The 21,989-nt window shown below is 45.7% G+C and overlaps 1 pseudogene; it reads right to left on the bottom strand.

Moving 5' to 3' along the window:
• Window positions 1–5,089: 5,089 nt before the first annotated feature.
• On the bottom strand, window positions 5,090–6,536 carry LOC147980559 (uncharacterized; annotated as a pseudogene).
• Window positions 6,537–21,989: the final 15,453 nt, after the last annotated feature.

Raw genomic sequence — 21,989 nt, 5'->3', positions numbered from 1 at the left:
TTTCTCTCTTCAATCACGGGAGCGCCCCCGATTTTGGGAAGCTTCCCAAACTGATTTTTACTGATTCGCCGGTCATTTTTGAAATGGTTTTATTTGAGTTTTCCTTTTTCTTTTACTTACCCTTTTCTAAAATTCATATTTAAATTTTTTATGAACTTTTTTCAAATTCAATGACCTTTTTTCAAAAATGATGATTTTTTTCAAATTCAATGAAGTTTTTTTTCGAATTCCATGAACATTTTTCAAATTTGAATCATTTTATAACCTTTTTTATTTATTTATTTCTCTCTTCAATCACGGGAGCGCCCTGTTTTTGGGAAGCTTAGCTTCCCAAACTGATTTTTACCGATTCACCGGTCATTTTTGGAACGGTTTTATTTGAGTTTTATTTTTTCTTTTATTTACCCTTTTCTAAAATTCATATTTAAAATTTTTGATGAACTTTTTTCAAATTCAATGATCTTTTTTCAAAAATGATGAATTTTTTTCAAATTCAATGAAGTTTTTTTCGAATTCCATGAACATTTTTCAAATTTGGATCATTTAAAAAAAATAATGAACTTTTTTTCAAATTCAATAAACTTATTTTCAAAATCATGAACTTCTTTTCGAATTTGATGAACTTTTTTCAAATTTGATGATTTTTTTTCAAATTGATGAATTTTTTTTCAAATTCGATGAGCTTTTTTCAAAAAAATTGTGAAACATGTTTTTTATGTTTTTAAAATTTTATGAACTTTTTCAAAAGTCAACGGGCAACTGTTAGATGGTCAGCCAGCCACCGGCATCAGAAGCGATCAAGTGAACTCCTATACCAAAAAAAGCAAGGGAAAGAACGGCCGGCATCTCGTTTGAGTGTCCCGTGCATCGATCGCTAGTTTTTCTGGGCCAGCCCAGTAGTGTTCCCTTTCGAGCGCTGACTAGGAGCTCCGCACTAATAGTGCGGTCCAATGAGAGCTAAAATGCGCCACTGGGCGCCCCATATAGGCTCCCACTATTATTCCTAGTCCGCCTCTCCTCATACTAGCAGAATGTTCGTGCGTTGCTACGAGCTAAAATACATATAAATAAATTAAAAAAATTAAGGTCGTCTTCAGGGTTGAAACTCATTTCTCTCTCATAGAGCCAAGCATGTATGGGTATCAAATGGGCGCCAATCGAACGTCTCCAAAATTTAACCACCTAGACAATTTGGGTTCCCTCAAATTAGCCCATATGTAGAAGAGAAATGTGGTTGTCCGGCCTATCTGACATGTTATCACCAACATGCGGTCCCAACACAAAAACGCCACCCCATGACGCACGGTTCCATTTTCCTGTCATACCCTACCCTTTTCGCTCGGGTTTCCATCGTAGCGGGACATTTATAGATGACGCCCACCACACCTTCGACATGGCGCCCTATCTCCTTCATACTGTACTTCCCCATGGACCGTCAAGTAGGAATCCCCTGCCAAGAGCCCCGCTCTACGTCCATACCCTTCCCTAGTGTTCGTGTCGATTCACCATCGCCATCAACGGGGAGGAGGTGTGCACCACTCAGGATGCCTGCCGAGCGAAGAAGGTAGATCCAATCTCTCCTGAGCCATTGTCATGTTGTAACATACAGTTGAATGTCGTGCATTACCACGAAACAAAAATATGATGTCCGTTGTTGGACATGCAACTGATACACCACTGTGTCCGTTATTACTCTTGAAGCAACCAACCAATGCATTTACCATTCTATCCTAACCAAAGAATAATGTGACTTATGAAAAATATGTATGGACCGCTCGCTCATGCAATTTACTGCAAAACCATCTCTACTAAAATGCAATTTGCTGCATTTGACCAACCCCAATCCACATCCCACTCACTCTCAACCCTCACTCTTATCACAAATCCACTAACTCGTATTTGGAGTGAGCCTGTGCGCCGTGGTAGGTGAGCAACAAGGGACATGGGTGGCAACCGCCTTCAGATGTAATTCACTACATGCCTATAGCAAACTTTCTAGATAAAAAGATAATGCTACCTCAACATGCACTCAACAAAAAAATGAATTATAGATCACAACAAAAAGTATTTGATGACTTAAAGCAAGCAAATACTATTCTTTGTTGTTTCAAATGCTTCAAAAAGTAGGCGGTAGCAACAAAAACAAAGTAAACTTCTTACTGGGTTGGCAACTCATCCAATGTTTACATGGGCCATCATAATGCAATACAAATAAACTTGAACATAAAAAACAACATTGATCGGAGATATTAGGTACACGACCAAATGTATGACCCAGGTTTATTGTTGCTCAAAGACCACTTTCACAATGATCTGTAGGTCAGGGCACTTGGTTCTCTACAAACATACTATTTGAATTAGACATCACCGATGCACGTAAAACTGTAATGATAGAAAGCTATTTCATAATTTCAACAAATAACGGTCAGCAGATGCTAGAACAACTCTTGCCGCTAGCATGAATAGTAGAAGAATGGAATGGTTCTATGGCTCTATGTAAAACAAATAACCCACTTTGATCAATATATTCAGGTAGGGGAACCCCCCTCGCCCCCTCGCGCATTTGAAAATTCAAAAAACAAACAAATAGCCCGTCATAATGAGGTGTCATAAGCTGCGCTATGGCCTCCTCCGAGCTCCCGTGCTCATCGACAGTTACCTCAAGAAAAAGTTGAAAAAGAATCTTGCTGTTTATAGATGACAACTATGGCAACAAAAATTAGACATACAACATCAACATTGATGGATTTCATAACACCTACTTGTTTTATGTGGGTATATAAGCTCTCACATTTTGCGCTACAAGTAAGAAAAAACGATAGTTAGTTTATGTTCCATTTTGCAATAAATAAGCTTATATAAAAATGCTTATTATCAGACTTTTTTTTTCTCTCCAAGCAAGAATAATAAATGGGAAGAAATATATTTGCTTACTATAACTGCATCCCAGCAAGACTATGCATAAATGTGAAGATAATCTAGCTTATAGGAATATGTGCGATCCATTGTTCCATATACATAGTTAAGAGGAGAAACAACGAATATCACCTATAAATTTGTTTTGTACAACAATTCCGCAGTGCAAGATAATCAAAGAGGATAATACTCACAGTTCAATCAGGCACACAGTTAGAGTGGCAATCATAGTATTGAAAAGAATTATCTATAAATAGATGCAAAACAAGCAGGTGTGCTAGAAATATCAGAAATGCCCCCTCCCCTCAACAAGCTCACAATGCCTAGCCTCTATCACTAAATATTCATTCCTCTGTACTCTCTTCTATGCAGTCAAAAGCTGAATGCTTGGAAAAAAAGTACTGAACAATCAGTGTAATATTTGTGAGAAAGGTGTATCGCTGCTTCTGCAAATTTTCTGAAATTATGACAGTGTACTAATCCAATGTGTGTTGCAACGGGGGCACATATAATTTAATAGTTAGAACAAGCTTTCAAGTTTCTTTCACCATTAAATTACTCCTTTTTTCCTTCTCCTCCTCCCACTGTCGGAGTTGGCAGCCAGTGGAGCCGAACTCTGCCTTCTTTTGCTCCTTGCCAGGGCCGCTCCTGTCGTCCTCGTTGAACAACTCGATCACCAGTTTGTTCTTCTTCTCAAGAAGGTTCCAACGCCCCAACAGCTACCTCACAAGCTGGTAATAACTGTTGTTGTTCGTTGTGGCGACAAAGACCCCGGTCAAGAGGTTGTTGATGCTCTTTATCTCCTCCCCGTAGTTACCACAATATGCTCATGCAAGAACAATTTATACATCTATGGATGCATCATCGGTGTATTCACTTCCTTGACCTCAACTCCCATGAGCATCACATCGCCGTTCTTGCCACAGATGTTCATGTCACCCATAGGACAAATTTATTCGAAGTCGTAGGTCTGCATGAAGTTATATATCTCTCATAAGCAGATTGTCTTAATTTAAAGGAGAAGAAACTACTGTAACGATATATGATTAACTTGAAGGAACTATTGAAAAGATTACACCGTAAATTGCTTTGCTCGAGCACTCACATTGTCAAGCACTTAGGAATCTTGTCTGTAATTGTGATCACAATACTTGCTCCCGTACGAATTTTTTACAACTGCAAACCATAGATAAAAATAACAATTAACAGCAACACGGATTGTTGACATAGAATACATCATATGAAATCAACGTTAAAAAGGGATATGCACATACATATGGCAGAAGATTTACCTACAATGAACTTGAGTTATATCATGCTATCGTTCACTCTGTAATCTTCAATCCACACTATATGAGGGCATAAGAAAAAGTGTGCCATTTCATTTGCATAAGGAACTTGGGAAGTGCATACTTATTGAACTGATTAGTGTTCTGCTTCACACCATTGCATCTATGCTTCTTCTACTGCTCCCACGAAATGGCATGAGATGATTGTGCCATTTCTCAGCACTGGAATATAAGCTGACTGACTGCCAGTGAATAAGACATATGTAGCACGTAGCAAATCCCCTACGATGCACATTCCTTCTTTATATCACAGTACAAAAATAAAACTGCAAAATAAATAAATAAATAAATAAATATAAATATATGTAACAAATTGGATGGTGTCCGCAACTATGTGACATATCATGTTGTGTATCTTCTTCAAGCAGATATGGGCACATAACATGTTGTATTCTCTCAAATCTTCCGGTCACCGAATACGATCATATAGGCTAGAGTCCAAGTTAAGCTATGCATCAAATTATGTATCTATAAAACTGAGCTTACTACAAGAGAGGTAAGCACTCACTGTCACTAATATAGTTATCTAGTGAAGAACGATCTGCCGAACTGGAACTTTATACTCAACGGGAAAAAACTGAACTAATAAAGACTGGCAATGGTACTCATATGCGCAATTAGTTTAACCGAGCAAGAAAATTTAATCACCAGGTTAAAAAAGTGTAAGCTGAGTGACGATGCTTTGCAAATTCAAACATAAAATAGGAGACTCGGCATAGCAAACATACCAATTAATCAGGTAAAAGATTTCGTCCTCTGCACTCTGCAGTCGCCAAACGGAAGATTTGTTCTGTGAATTCTTTGGATGAATGCACACGCTTCCATTAATATGAAAAAGGGTTTCCCCCGCTTTATATTATAAAGCACAACCACAACCACAACAACAAGCATCCGATATAAACACACGCCACACAAACCCAAGGCAAGATACATGAATGCCGGGCACCGACGCACAACCTCAACGACACAAAGCATCTAAAAGATAAGCAAAAAAAGGATCCGCTAAGAGTCGACCGAGACCACCACCAAGGAGCGATCGTCCGGGAGGATGCGCGACGGACACGCCGGACCGAGGACTCCAAGACGGGGCCTCCAGGAAGGGCACGACCAAGACCGTCGCCACCGTCTGATCCGAAGATCAAGTTTTCACCCGGGGTAAGATGGAGGGAGAAGAAGCACCACAACGGAGCCTGCAAGGAGGAACACGACGTCCACGGACGCCGTCACCGTCGACCAGAACGGGACTGGGTAGGTGATGAACCCCGGTGCTTCAACTCCCTCGTCGCCACCCCGGTCCGCCAATGCCCACAACCATGCCGCCCGAGCGGCCATGGTTGCCTGCCCGCATCCGAGTCATGCGATCCGCCCACAACCAACGCGACTCCCACCGCCAGGGCCGCCGCCCCGCCATGAGACCGCCCTGAAGCCCCCAAAGGCCACGCCTTTGTCAAGATCCACAACCCCGACCACCTACAGAACCGCCGCCGGCCAAGCTGCCTCGAGAAGGGCCGCGACCACCTCGATCGGGGGAAGGGGAAGGCGGAGAAGTGGCACATGGCCACGATCGACACCCTGTCTCCAACTTCCCCCCGGAACCGTGTTCCGCCCCCGCTTCGAAGGCCCGGAGCATCAGGGGGCATCAGCCGTCGCCAGAAGCCGGAGAGGGAGGGTTGCGGAGCCATCGCCGTCGCCGCCTGAAGACACCACCAGGGGATCCACCCGAGCCGAGCACCGCCACCTAGCCGCGAGGGCCCGACTAGGTGGGAGCAACCCACCACCTCCGCTGCCGCCCCGCCCCCTCACCAGAGCACCATGGTGAGAGGGCCTCCCGTGACCCGGTCAACCGCGACCCGTGCCGCCGGAGGCGACGCCGAAGCGCTGCCGGAAGCACCGCCGCCGACTCCACCACCGGCCCGCACCACCACCATGCCGCCCGCCACCCGTCGAACGCCGCCATCGCCGACCTGCTCCGGGGCGCCGCCGCGCCGCCACGCCCGGCACCGAGCACGCGCCCAGCCGCAAGATCTGGCCCGCGCCATACCCCACGAGGCGGGGGCCGAAGGAGCCCCGCCGCCGCCGGCGACGCCCGGGCTTCGCCCGGCCGCGCCCCTTGGCGGCGGCGAGGGAGGAGGAGGGAGGAGGAGGGGGTGTGGCGGCGGGGATCTGGAGCCCTCCCCGGCGCCGCGCGGGTGGCGCCGGGAGAGGGAGGGAGGGGAGTCCCTTTCGGCCGAGGCCCCACACGCTTCCATTAATCATACAGGCTGTTCAGATTGCCAACTCCAAAGCCTTCACAAATCCTCGTAACGCATTAGCTCCACTAAAAGCAACTCATGCATCATAACAACATTTGACTCTTTCTTTATCAAACAATGTCAGCTAACCAACAAAAAGTTATGTATTGAAAATAACAATGTTGACAACATGAAGCTCCTCCCCTCCGAGAGTCACTGCCAAGAAAGCAAAATTAGTTTATATTCAGAACTTGTTAATGCCCCATTAAAGACCAATTCTACATCAGGGTGAGACATGCTAGACCTTCTGTCTTCAACAAGTCAAAAGCTTCTTCCTTGTTGTATAGTATCACACCCAACATCAATTTTCAATAATCACACCCTCCCTGTGAAAAAATGACAAAGAAAATGTCATGAGCCCGAGTGTTTGAGACCAAAACACATAAAATCTTTTAGAATACTCAATCTCTCACCAGATGTGATATCTCGGTCCCTTTGTTCTTTTATCTCAGTAAATATCCAAGGCTGTCAAGTATCAAATGTCATGCATTAGCATCAAAGCAATTTAATACAATTCGACACAAGGGCATGCCACTATATACATTTCATGTGTTCCATTATGTTTAACAAATCAATGCATAGGTTGTTTCAATGGTTATCAGACATTAGAATTCTCAATCAAATATCTCATCTAGTAGAGAGATCTAGAGAGTTTTATTAAGCAAGTAAAAGCATCACAAAAATGTTAGGACCTATGAGCATACTGGTTCTGCATGTATCCTCATGAATTACGACGATTACATGCTAGAGTTTACCTTGTCTATCAGGTATCAGTTCAATGTAAAATACGCATTATAAGGACCTTTCAGTAACTACGTAAACAATATGAATGGACAGTCATCAACCATCAGCCAGCTACGGACAGGGACCAGATAAACTGATTTAAAAAATAATTTTCATCTGAATTTTGAGATCAAAGAAGAGGGATCAATGAGACATTCGTAGAAGAGGAGCAAATGTGAAAATAACAGTTTACATGTGAGTTGAGAAACTACGGAAGACATACAAAATACTGTAGCTATTAAAATGCTGGAATGGTCGTAAGTATATAAAAAGTATCATTCGTGCAAAGTACAAAAACTGTATATGCAAAGCGTTAAACACTGTCAGAAATATCAATGTTTTGAAATGATGAATAGCACTTCTTATGGCATAGCTTTCAAGACTAAACACTGGAGCATAATTTATTTATCTAGAACTAAGGCGGAATCTGAAGATCCTAATTTAGTTAATGGATTGGAAGTGCCCTCAAATTTCCCAAGCTCTTGCAGAGTTGACCTAGTTGCAACACATCATTTACATGAAAAAATATAACAAACCAATGATAATTAAGAGTATTGTTGAAGCATCATCTACATTTACTGAAAGACCTTTAACTGGAGGTAATTTAGTGTCACATATATTAAACAGAATAGCTGAATTGCTGTGCTCACCTTGTATGTGCTTCTTGATTCTACATACGAACAACTCTCTTTGAAGGCAGGAACAGTGCCGATTCTTTAGATGACTAGGGTACTTCAGCCATAAAAATAGATGGTCGATCACGGCAACAACGCTACCGCAAACTTGCTGATTGGGGCTGAGGGAGTCCTGGATTAGGGGGTATCCGGACAGCCGGATTATATCCTTTGGCCGGACTGTTGGACTATGAAGATACAAGATTGAAGACTTCGTCCCGTGTCCGGATGGGACTCTCCTTGGCGTGGAAGGCAAGCTTGGCAATACGGATATGTAGATCTCCTTCTTTGTAACCGACTCTGTGTAACCCTAGCCCCCTTCAATGTCTATATAAACCGGAGGGTTTTAGTCCGTAGGACAACAGACAATCATACCATAGGCTAGCTTCTAGGGTTTAGCCTCTCTGATCTCGTGGTAGATCAACTCTTGTACTACTCATATTATCAAGAATAATCAAGCAGGACCTAGGGTTTTACCTCCATCAAGAGGGCCCTAACCTGGGTAAAACATCGTGTCCCCTGCCTCCTGTTACCATCCGCCTTAGACGCACAGTTCGGGACCCCCTACCCGAGATCCGCCGGTTTTGACACTCACATTGGTGCTTTCATTGAGAGTTCCTCTGTGTCTTCATCATTAGGCTTGATGGCTCCTTCGATCATCGATAGCGATACAGTCCAGGGTGAGACTTTTCTCCCCGGACAGATCTTTATATTCGGTGGCTTCGCACTGCGGGCCAACTCGCTTGGCCATCTGGAGCAAATCGAGAGTTACACCCCTGGCCACCAGGTCAGGTTTGGAAGCTTAAATTACACGGCCGACATCCGCAGAGACTTGATCTTCGACGGATTCGAGCCACTGCCGAGTACGCCGCATGGTCATGATGAGCATGATTTAGCTCTACCATCGGACAGTGCGCAGGAGATCGCACTGGCAATCGCTTCGACCCTCAATTCGGAGCCGATTGCGCCATCCACGGACGGGGGATAGACCCTGCCATGGAGGCCGCATTCTCAGCGGCGATCGAGCCGAGTATCGACCTTACCCTTCACGAGAGCTGTGACACCAAATTGCCGGATTCTTTCCCATCCACGGACTCCGAACCGCCTGCGCCCGTGCCTATCGAATCCGACTGGGCGCCGATCATGGAGTTCACCTCCGCGGATATTTTCGTCACTCGCCCTTCGGCGACATGCTGAACTCATTAAGGTCTCTCTCCCTGTCAGGAGAGTCCTGGCCGAACTATGTTCGGCAGGATTGGGATGCGGATGACAAAGAAATTCGCCGCCCACCCACCACCCACTTAGTAGCCACCGTCGACAATTTGACCGACATGCTTGACTTTGACTCCGAAGACATCGATGGTATGGACGATGATGCGGGAGACGAAGAGGAACCACTGCCCACAGGGCACTGGACAGCCACCTCATCATATGATATATACATGGTGGACACACCCAAAGAAGGCAATGGCGACGGACAACGGAGGATGACCCCTCCAAGAAGCAACCCAAGCGCCGACGTCAGCGGCGCCGCTCTAAGTCTCGCCAAAGCAAAAGCGGTGACACCGGCATAGGAGATAATAGCACTCCGGAGAGTGCCGAAGACGACAACAATCCCCTCCAGCAAGATTTAGAGCAGGAGGATGGAGAAGTCAGCCCTCCCGAGAGAGCGGCAGATGGAGAGGCGGAGGATGATAATTACATGCCTCCCTCCGAAGACGAGGCAAGCCTCGACGATGACGAATTTGTCGTGCTGGAGGATCCCGTCGAGCAAGAGCGCTTCAAGCGCCGGCTTATAGCTACGGCAAATAGCCTTAAGAAAAAGTAGCAGCAGCTTCAAGCTGATTAAGATTTGCTAGCTGATAGATGGACTGAAGTCCTTGCGGCTGAGGAATATGAACTCGAACGCCCCTCCAAGAGTTACCCAAAGCGCAGGTTGCTACCCTGACTGGAGGAGGAAGCATTAAAATCTACATCTCCAGCATATGACGCGGCTGATCGGCCACCTCGTGACCGCGACAGAGAGGCATTTCAGCCAAAAACTCAGCCCGCACCCCGACGCCACTCAAATAAAAATGACAAGGAATGAGGAAACATGCTAGACCTGCGAGACAAATTGGAGGACAAAGCAAAACACGCAAGATCTATCTACGGATCACGAGGCCGCGCCACTACGCGAGACGATAACCGTCACGCCGGATACAGTAAAAGTAAATCCGGCCGGGCCGAACACAGCGGACAAGACTCATTCGAGCTGCGTCGCGACATAGCCCACTACAGAGGCGCCGCACACCCCATATGCTTCACAAACGAAGTAATGGATCACCAAATCCCAGAGGGTTTCAAACCCATAAATATAGAATCATACGACGGCACAACAGATCCTGCGGTATGGATCGAGGACTTCCTCATGCACATCCACATGGCCCGCGGTGATGATCTACACGCCATCAAATACCTTCCACTCAAGCTCAAAGGACCAGCTCGGCATTGGCTCAACAGCCTGCCAGCAGAATCCATTGGCTGTTGGGAAGATCTGGAACCTGCATTCCTCGACAATTTCTAGGGCACTTATGTGCGACCACCAGATGCCGATGACTTGAGCCACATAATTCAGCAGCCAGAGGAATCGTCCAGGCAATTCTGGACACGGTTCCTGACAAAGGAAAATCAAATCGTCGACTGTCCGGATGCAGAGGTCCTAGCAGCTTTTAAGCACAACATCCGCGACGAGTGGCTCGCCCGGCACCTTGGCCAGGAAAAGCCGAAATCTATGGCAGCCCTCATGACACTCATGACCTGCTTTTGCGTGGGAGAAGACAGCTGGCTGGCTCGCAACAATAACATATCAAAGAACCACGGTACTTCAGATACCAAGGATAGCAATGGCAGGTCACGTCGCAACAAACATAAGCGCCGCGTCAATAGCGACAATACCGAGGATACGGCAGTCAATGCCGGATTCAGAGGTTCTAAACACGGTCAGCGGAAAAAGCCATTCAAAATAAGCACTCCGGGCCCGTCCAGTTTGGACCGTATACTCGATCGCTCGTGCCAAATACATGGCACCCCCGACAAGCCATCCAACCACACCAACAGGGAATGTTGGGTGTTCAAGCAGGCTGGCAAGTTAAATGCCGAAAACAAAGATAAGGGGCTACATAGTGATGACAAGGAAGAGCCCCGGCAGCCGAACACCGGAGGACAGAAGAGGTTCCCCCCACAAGTGCGGACGGTGAACATGATATACGCAACCCACATCCCCAAGAGGGAGCGGAAACGTGCGTTAAGAGATGTATATGCATTGGAGCCAGTCGCCCCAAAGTTCAACCCATGGTCCTCCTGTCCGATCACCTTCGATCGCAGGGACCATCCCACTAGTATCCGTCATGGCGGATTCGCCGCACTGGTCCTAGACCCAATCATCGACGGATTTCACCTCACTCGAGTCCTTATGGACGGTGGCAGCAGCCTGAACCTGCTTTATCAGGACACAGTGCGCAAAATGGGTATAGACCCCTCAAGGATCAAACCCACAAAAACGACCTTCAAAGGCATCATACCAGGTGTAGAGGCCCATTGCACAGGCTCAGTCACACTGGAAGTGGTCTTCGGATCCCCGGATAACTTCCGAAGCGAGGAGTTAATCTTTGATATAGTCGCGTTCCGCAGTGGCTATCACACATTGCTCGGGCGAACCGCATTTGCGAGATCCAACGCGGTACCGCACTATGCATATCTCAAGCTCAAGATGCCAGGACCTCGGGGGGTCATCACATTCAATGGAAACACAGAGCGCTCTCTGCACGGAGGAGCACACTGCGGCCCTCGGAGCAGAAGTGCAAAGCAGCCTCTTAAGGCAATCCACCAGTTCGGCAATTAAAGACCCGGACACCTTCAAGCGCGCCCGGAGTAATCGGCAACAAGACCGCCTGGCACGTTCCGAGCTCCCATAGCAATGCGTCCCCACCCCAGCCCCAGCCAAACGGCAAAATCCATGCCACGCGTACATAATTACGCATTGAAAATACCATGGGCATAGATGGGGGGGAAACCCTTCTTCCATCTCGCCCCTCCCATGCCATGGAGGCCAAGGACCAGAGGGGAAACCCTTCTTCCATCTAGGGAGGAGGTCAAGGAAGAAGAGGAAGAAGGGGGCCCCTCTCCTCCTCTCCTCCGGTGGCGCCGGAACGCCGCCGTGGCCATCATCATCATCACCGCGATCTACACCAACATCTCCATCACCTTCCCCCCTATCTACAGCGGTCCACTCTCCCGCAACCCGTTGTATCCTCTACTTGAAAATGGTGCTTTATGCTTCATATTATTATCCAATGATGTGTTGCCATCCTATGATGTCTGAGTAGATTTTCGTTGTCCTATCGGTGGTTGATGAATTGCTATGATCGATTTAATTTGCTTGCGGTTATGTTGCTGTCCTTTGGTGCCCATCAGATGAGTGCGCGCGTGGATCACACCATAGGGTTAGTTGTATGTTGATAGGACTATGTATTGGAGGGCAAGAGTGACAGAAGCTTCAACCTAGCATAGAAATTGATGCATACGGCATTGAAGGGGGACCAATATATCTTAATGCTATGGTTGGGTTTTACCTTAATGAACGTTAGTAGTTGTGGATGCTTGCTAATAGTTCCAATCATAAGTGCATAGAATTCCAAGTAAGGGATAACATGCTAGCAGTGGCTTCTCCCACATAATACTTGCTATCGGTCTAGTAAAGTAGTCAATTGCTTAAGGGACAATTTCGTAACTCCTACCACCACTTTTCCACACTCGCTATATTTACTTTATTGTTTCTTTATCTAAAAAGCCCCTACTTTTTATTTACGTACTCTTTATTATCTTGCAAACCTATCCAACAACACCTACAAAGTACTTCTAGTTTCATACTTGTTCCAGGTAAAGCTAACATCAAGCGTGCCTAGAGTTGTATCGGTGGTCGATAGAACTTTAGGGAATATTTGTTCTACCTTTAGCTCCTCCTTGGGTTCGACACTCTTACTTATCGAAAACTGTTGCGATCCCCTATACTTGTGGGTTATCACGACCCCTCCTTCACCAGCTTCTCGGCGTCCATCTTGGCCCAGTGCACCTTCGCACGGGCAAAAGCCCGGCGTGCACCTTCGATGCAGACGGACTGCTTTGTGACTTCCAGCCGTGTGCAGGCATCCACAAGCCGCCTCACCAGGCCGAAGTAGCTATTGGGAAGGGAGTCGCCAGGCCACATCCGGACTATAAGGCCCCTCATGGCCTGTTCGGCCGCCTTGTGCAGCTCGACCAGTTGCTTCAGCTGGTCGCTCACAGGCATCGGGTGTTCGGTCCCAGTATACTGAGACCAGAACAACTTCTCCGTTGAGCTTCCCTCCTCGGCCTGGTAATACTTCGCGGCATCCGACACGCTGCGGGGAAAATCTACGAATGCTCCTGGAGAGCTCCGGACTCGGGTAAGTAACAAGTAATTTACTTTCACATGCTTTCTTTGCATATTGAATGCCTTACCCGCCGCTATCTTCCTCATCGCCTCAATTTCCTGGAGGGCCTTTTGGGCTTCAGCCTTGGCATGCTTTGTGCTGTCGAGGGCCGCGGCAAGCTCGGACTCTCGCGTCTTCGAGTCAAGCTCCAAAGCCTCGTGCTTCTTCACGAGAGCTTGAAGCTCTTGCTGCACCTCACCCACCCGTGCCTCTTGTTTCTCCCGCTCGGTGCGCTCCTCGGCCGCTTTGTTTTTGGCCTCGGACAACGCTCGCTTCAGGGTTGCCACTTCGGTCGTGGCCCCTGGCACATCCATGATGATCCTATCATTTTGCAACCACATCTTTTATATATATATATATATATATATATATATATATAGACAAGGTATTACTTACCTTTGTTCTCCTCGAGTTGCCTCTTGGCAAGGCCGAGCTCTTTCTCGGACCGCTCGAGGTCCTGCTTCAGTGCGGCGACCTCCGCAGTCAGTGCGGCAGAGGTCAGGAGCGAAGCCTGCATACGCATACAGACATACTTATATTAGACTCCTGCAGATATTATTTGATCCTCTATTCAGTTTTTCTTTGTGAACACCAAATAGAGCATCAAGGGCTACTGTCTATGCGGTAATATTTTCATATATTTTAAATACTTACCTCAAAGCCTGTTAGAAGGCTGGCACAGGCTTCAGACAGTCCGCTCTTGGCGGACTGAACCTTCTTGATCACCGCACTCATAATAGTGTGGTGCTCTTCGTCGATGGAAGCGCCACGAAGCGCTCTCAGCAGGTTGTCCGGTGCCTCTGGATGGATAGAGGTCACCGGCACGGGCGGCTTGCCCCTCTTGGAAGGGGGCCGCCTGCCGGAGTCCGGAACCACTGGAGGTTCCGGCGCGGTGTTCGGCCGAGGGCCGAACTTGCAGCCCTTGGGAGTCTTGCTCCCTTTGCTCCTGGAGTCCGGAAGGTCGCCTTGAGGCGCCTCCGGGACTATCTCCCCCCAGCTCGATGCCCCTTGAGACAATACCTCGACATTGTCCGTAGGGCAAGGAGAGGAGGCGGTTGGAAGTGTATCACTATCCATATCCGACGAGTCCAAGGAACCGTCCGACGAGGATACGTTGATACGGGCTCGGGGCGGACTGCATAATCATATTCGACGTTAGAAGAAGCAGTGCAACAAAAGTATGCTATGAGTTACTCTGGTATCCGAATACTTACGACTTTGCCAGGGGCTTGGCCCTGAGTAGCCACTCGTCTTCACCGTCGGCGGCGGTGGTGGAACAGTCCAGAAGGAGAGTCCTTCCCTTCTTGGACCCTTCAGCCTCCCCGGTTGGGGCGGCCTTCCTTTTCTTGTCTTCCCCGGCTGGAGGGGGAGAATCTTCATCTTCCTCCTCCTCGTTTTCACGGGAGGAGTGCGTCTCGGAGTTATCGGACGATGTGTCCGATACCACCTGGCGCCAGGAACTCTTTCGGGTTCCCGTTGCCTTCTTCTCGGTCTTCTCCGCCACCTCATAAGGAGCCGGAGTCCGCATCTCCGTTGTAACACCTTGTATGTAACCTGCCATATTTGTATTCCAACTTGCCATTTCCGGCACCAAGTTATGATATTTCCTCGTTGTCGGGTTTTTGTCTTCGTGTTGTTTTGTCTTTGTCTTGCATCACATATCATGTCATCATGTGCATCGCATTTGCATACATGTTCGTCTTATGCATCCGAGCATTTTCCCCGTTGTCCGTTTTGCATTCCGGCGCTCCTATGTCCTCCGCTATCCCTTTCTACCTCTTTTCGTGTGCGGGTGTTAAACGTTCTCGGATTGGACCGAGACTTGCCAAGCGGCCTTGGTTTACTACCGGTAGACCGCCTATCAAGTTTCGTGCCATTTGGACTTTGTTTGATACTCCAACGGTTAACCAAGGAACCGAGAAGGCCTCGTGTGTGTTGCAGCCCAACACCTCTCCAAAGTGGCCCAAAACCCACCTAAACCCCTTCCATCATCTAGGTCATTCGATCACGATCGCGTGGCCGAAAATCGTGCTCAATTTGGAGCCTCCTAGCTCCTCCTACCTATAAAAAGGACCCTCTCCCTCGAAATCCGGACGAAACCCTAACCTCCCCATTCCCTCGCGCCGCCGAATGAAATTTCGCCGCCGGACACGTCCGCCCGCTCCGCCGGACGAATCAGCAGCCGCCACGTGTCCCGCGGGCGAGCCCCACTTCGCCGCCGACCGCGCCGGCCCGCCAGGCCCAGCGCCGGCCCCCGCGGCCCATCCCGTGTCCATCGCCGCCTGCCTCCTTCGCCCCCGACGCCGCTCCGCCGCCCGCCGGTGTCGCGCGCCTCACCGCCGCGAGTTCCGGCCGCCGGAGCCCGCCGCCTCTCCGCATCTGTTTTTCCATGTTCCAGTTTTCTACCAAGTCTGAATCTGCTAACGATAATTGCTATGTTCACATGGATGCCATTGTATTTACTAATCCCTTTTGGCTTATGGTCAGTAAGGGACTTTCGTTGTATGCTTTGAGTAGCTTCATGCCATGCTTTGCTTTGCCATGATATGTTCCTGTAGCATGTTCTTATCTTGCTCTAAACATTGCTTTCTGATGTTAAATTCCTGACTTGTTATTTTCACAAGTCTGTAACCTGATATCTTTTGCACTTTTGCCATGCTTGTTTGAACCCGCTATTGAGTGAATTAGCCGTAGCTCAGTGTTCATCTTTTGTCAACCATCTTGAGTGGATCCCTGCCATGTGTTTTTTTTGTTATGTCAGAGTGCATTTGCTTGTTGTTCTTGATGATTTTAGATGGCTTCGTGCTGTTAATCGTAGATCGGTGCCATATTTGTTTTGCTTGTCATTTGCAAACCGTGCATCCGATTCCGGTGATCTTTATATCGATTTCGACCGAAATCAACTCCTCTTTCAAGTGGCACTCTTGGTTTTCCTAGTTGAGGCCAGGTTCAATCTTTCTTTTCCGAAACATGCATATGCATCGCATATCGCATCCCGCATATCATGTCATGTTTTGCATCATGTTGCTTGTGCATTGCATGTGGTTGATTGTGTCTTCCTTTGCTTATGTTCTTGCTTTGGGTAGAGCCGGGAGACGAGTACATGATCGAGGAGCCCGTTGAGTACGTTTACGAGGATCAAGCTAACGTCAACTCGAAGAACTTTGCAGGCAAGATGACCATACCCTCGAAATCACTTCTATCTTTGCTTGCTAGATGCTCGCTCTATTGCTATGCTATGCTACGATACCTACCACTTGCTTATCATGCCTCCCATATTGCCATGTCAAACCTCTAACCCACCTTGTCCTAGCAAACCGTTGTTTGGCTATGTTACCGCTTTGCTCAGCACCTCTTATAGCGTTGCTAGTTGTAGGTGAAGATTGGAGTTTGTTCCTTGTTGGAACATGTTTATTGTTGGGATATCATTATTATATCTTGTCTACTTTAATGCATCTATATACTTAGTAAAGGGTGGAAGGCTTGGCCTTATGCCTGGTGTTTTGTTCCACTCTTGCCGCCCTAGTTTCCGTCATACCAGTGTTATGTTCCTTGATTTTGCGTTCCTTACACGGTTGGGTTATAATGGGAACCCCTTGACAGTTCGCCTTGAATAAAACTCCTCCATCAATGCCCAACCTTTGTTTTACCATTCTCCACCTAGCCTCTTTTTCCCTTGGGTTCCGCGGACTCAAGGGCCATCTTTATTTTAAACCCCCGGGCCAGTGCTCCTCTGAGTGTTGGTCCAAACTAGATCCCTTTGCAGCGCCCCCTCGGGGAAACTCGAGGTTTGGTTCTAGTTGTACGGAGCGCTCATCCGATGTGCCCTGAGAACGAGATATGTGCAGCTCCTATCGAGATTTGTCGGCACATTCGGGCAGCTTTGCTTGTTTAGTTTTACCATTGTCGAGATGTCTTGTAACCGGGATTCCGAGTTTGATCGGGTTGTCTTGGGAGAAGGAATATCCTTCATTGACCGTGAGAGCTTGTGATGGGCTAAGTTGGGACACGCCTGCAGGGATTTGAACTTTCGAAAGCCGTGCCCGCGGTTATGGGCAGATGGGAATTTGTTAATGTACGGTTGTAGAAAACCTGAATCTTAACTTAATGAAAATGAATCAACAGAGTGTGTGGCCGTGATGGTCTCTTTTCAGCGGAGTCCAGGAAGAGAACACGGTCTCGAGTTATGCTTGAACGTAGGATGTTCTAGGATCACTTCTTGATCATAGTTTCTCGACCGTGCCTTGCCTTCTCTTCTCGCTCTCATTTGAGTATGTTAGCCACCATATATGCTAGTGCTTGCTGCTGCTCCACCTCATACCTTTTTCCCTACCTATAAGCTTAAATAGTCTTGATCGCGAGGGTGTGAGATTGCTGAGTCCCTGATACGTCTCCAACGTATCTATAATTTTTGATTGCTCCATGCTATATTATCTACTGTTTTGGACTATATTGGGCTTTATTTTCCACTTTTATATTATTTTTGGGACTAACCTATTAACCGGAGGCCCAGCCCAGGATTGCTGTTTTTTTGCCTATTTCAGTGTTTCGGATAAACAGAATATCAAACGGAGTCCAAACGGAATAAAATCTTTGGAAACGTGATTTTCTCACCGAACGTGATCCAGGAGACTTGGACCCTACTGCAAGGGATCAAAGAGGTGGTCACGAGGGTGGGGGGGCGCGCCCCTTGCCTCGTGGGCCCCTCGGTGCTCCACCGACGTACTCCTTCCTCCTATATATACACACGTACCCTCAAACGACCAGAATAGGAGCCAAAAACCTAATTCGACCGCCGCAACTTTCTGTATCCACGAGATCCCATCTTGGGGCCTGTTCCGGAGCTCCGCCGGAAGAGGGCCGTCATCACGGAGGGCATCTACATCATCCTAGCCCCTCCGATGAAGTGTGAGTAGTTTACCTCAGACCTTTGGGTCCATAGTTAGTAGCTAGATGGCTTCTTCTCTCTCTCTTTGAATCTCAATACAAAGTTCTCCCCCTCTCTTGTGGAGATCTATTCGATGTAATCTTCTTTTTGCGGTGTGTTTGTTGAGACTGATGAATTGCGGGTTTATGATCAAGTCTATCTATGAATAATATTTGAATCTTCTCTGAATTCTTTTATGCATGATTGGTTATCTTTTCAAGTCTCTTCGAATTATCCGTTTGGTTTGGCCAACTAGATTGGTAGTTCTTGCCATGGGAGAAGTGCTTAGCTTTGGGTTCGATCTTGCGGTGTCCTTACCCAGTGACAGAAGGGGCAGCAAGGCATGTATTGTATCGTTGCCATCGAGGATAACAAGATGGGGTTTATTTCATATTGCATGAATTTATCTCTCTACATCATGTCATCTTGCTTAAGGCGTTACTTTGTTTTTAACTTAATACTCTAGATGCATGCTGGATAGCGGTCGATGAGTGGAGTAATAGTAGTAGATGCAGAATCGTTTCGATCTACTTGTCACGGACGTGATGCCTATATACATGATCATGCCTAGATATTCTCATAATTATGCACAATTCTATCAATTGCTCAACAGTAATTTGTTCACCCACCGTAGAATACTTATGCTCTTGAGAGAAGCCACTAGTGAAACCTATGGCCCCCGGGTCTATTCTCATCATATCAGTCTCCATCACGTTTATATTGTTTTTGCTATTTACTTTGCTTTTACTTTTTTACTTTGCATCCTTATATCAAAAATACCAAAAATATTCTATCTATCAGATCTCACTCTTGTAAGTGACCGTGAAGGGCTTGACAACCCCTAATCGCGTTGGTTGCGAGTAGCTATCACTTTGTGCAGGTACGAGGGACTTGAGCGTGGGCTCCTACTAGATTGATACCTTGGTTCTCAAAAACTGAGGGAAATACTTACGCTACTCTGCTGCATCATCCCTTCCTCTTCGGGGAAAACCAACGCAAGCTCAAGACGTAGCAAGAAGGATTTCTGGCGCCGTTGCCGGGGAGTATACACAAAAAGTCAATATACCAAGTACCCATCACAATCCCTATCTCTCGCATTACATTATTTTCCATTTGCCTCTCGTTTTCCTCTCCCCCCAATTCACCCTTGCTGTTTTATTCGCCCTCTCTCTCCCTATCCTCCCTCTCTATTTGCCTCTTTTGTCCGCTTGCTTTTTGTTTGCTCATGTGTTAGATTGCTTGTTTGTCGCGATGGCTCAAGATACTACTAAATTGTGTGACTTCACCAATACCAATAATAATGATTTCCTTAGCACTCCGATTGCTCCTCTTACCGATGCTGAATCTTGTGAAATTAATACTGCTTTGTTGAATCTTGTTATGAAATATCAATTTGCCGGCCTTCCTAGTGAAGATGCCGCTACTCATCTGAATAGCTTCGTTGATTTATGTGATATGCAAAAGAAAAAGATGTCAACAATGATGTCGTTAAATTGAAGCTATTTCCTTTTTTGCTTAGAGATCGTGCTAAAGCTTGGTTTTCGTCTTTGCCTAAGAATAGTATTGATTCATGGAACAAGTGCAAAGATGCTTTTATCTCTAAGTATTTTCCTCCCGCTAAGATCATCTCTCTTAGAAACGATATAATGAACTTTAAACAACTTGATCATGAACATGTTGCACAAGCTTGGGATAGAATGAAATTAATGATACGTAATTGCCCTACTCATGGTTTGAATTTGTGGATGATTATACAAAAAATTTATGCCGGATTGAATTTTGCTTCTAGAAATCTTTTAGATTCAGCCGCGGGAGGAACTTTTATGGAAATCACTTTAGGAGATGCTACTAAACTCCTAGATAATATTATGGTTAATTATTCTCACTGGCATACTGAAAGAACTTCTAATAAAAAAGTGCATGCGATAGAAGAAATTAATGTGTTGAGTGTAAAGATGGATGAACTTATGAAAATTATTTGCTACTAAGAGTGTTTCTTATGATCCTAATGATATGCCTTTGTCTACTTTGATTGAGAATAACAATGAATCTATGGATGTGAATTTTGCTGGTAGGAACAATTTTGGTAACAACGCTTATAGAGGGAATTTTAATCCTAGGCCATATCCTAGTAATCCTTCTAATAATTATGGGAATTCCTACAACAGCTCTTATGGAAATTATAGTAAGATGTCCTCTGATTTTGAATCTAATATTAAAGAAGTTATTTCTTCGCAAAAGAATTTTAATGCTATGATTGAAGAAAAATTGCTTAAGATTGATGATTTGGCTAGGAACGTTGATAGAATTGCTCTTGATGTTGATGCTTTGAAACTTAGATCTATTCCACCTAAGCATGATATTAATGAGTCTCTAAAAGCCATGAGAATTTCAATTGATGAGTGTAAAGAAAGAACCGCTAGGATGCGTGCTTCCAAAGATGCCTTTATTAAAGCGTGTTCTTCCAATTCCTATGAAAATCAAGATGGATATCTAAAAGTTATTGATGTGTCTCCAATTAAATCTTTATTTTGCAATATGAATCTTGATGAAACTGAATATGATCTTCCTTTACCTAGAAGGCGTTCTAAGAATTCGGAGTGTTTAGATCTTAATGATGAAATTGATGAAAGTGAGATTGAAAGAAATAAAAATCCAGATGTTGCTAAACCCACTATATTGGATTTCAAGGAATTTAATTATGAAAGTTTCTCTTTGATTTATTGTATTTCCTTGTTGCAATCCGTGCTAAATTCTCCACATGCTTATAGTCGAAATAAAGCCTTCACTGAACATATTGTTGATGCCTTGATGCAATCTTATGAAGAAAAACTTGAGTTGAAAGTTTCTATCCCTAGAAAACTCTATGATGATTGGGAACCAACTATTAAAATTAAAATTAAAGATCATGAGTTTCATGCTTTGTGTGATTTGGGTGCTAGTGTCTCTACTATTCCCAAGACTTTGTGTGATTTACTAGATTTCTGTAATTTTGATGATTGCTCTCTAAACTTGCATCTTACGGATTCCACTATTAAGAAACCTATGGGAAGAATTAATGATGTTCTTATTGTTGCAAATAGGAATTATTTTCCCGTAGATTTCATTGTTCTTGATATAGATTGCAATCCTTCTTGCCCTATTATTCTTGGTAGACCTTTCCTTAGAACGGTTGGTGTGATTATTGATATGAAGGAAGGGAATATTAGATTTAAATTTCCATTCAAAAAGGGCATGGAACACTTTCCAAGAAAGAAAATAAAATTACCATATGAAACTATCATGAGAGACACTTATGGATTACCTACCAAAGGTGGCAATACCTAGATCTATTCTTGCTCGTTATGCCTAGCTAGGGGCGTTAAACGATAGCGCTTGTTGGGAGGCAACCCAATTTTATTTTTATTCCTTGATTTTTGATCCTGTTTAGTAATAAATAAATAATTTATCCTCTGTTTTGGTTGTGTTTTTTGTGTTTAATTAGTGTTTGTGCCAAGTAGAACCGTTGGGAAGACTTGGGGAAAGTCTTGTTGAACTTGCTGTAAAAAACAGAAACT

Source organism: Triticum urartu, chromosome 3A, assembly GCF_056163025.1.
Source record: "Triticum urartu cultivar PI428250 chromosome 3A, HENAU_Tu73, whole genome shotgun sequence".
Classification (NCBI taxonomy): Eukaryota; Viridiplantae; Streptophyta; class Magnoliopsida; order Poales; family Poaceae; genus Triticum; species Triticum urartu.
The sequence above is the reverse complement of the archived record's forward strand: the minus strand, read 5'-3'. Positions and strand labels throughout refer to the sequence as shown.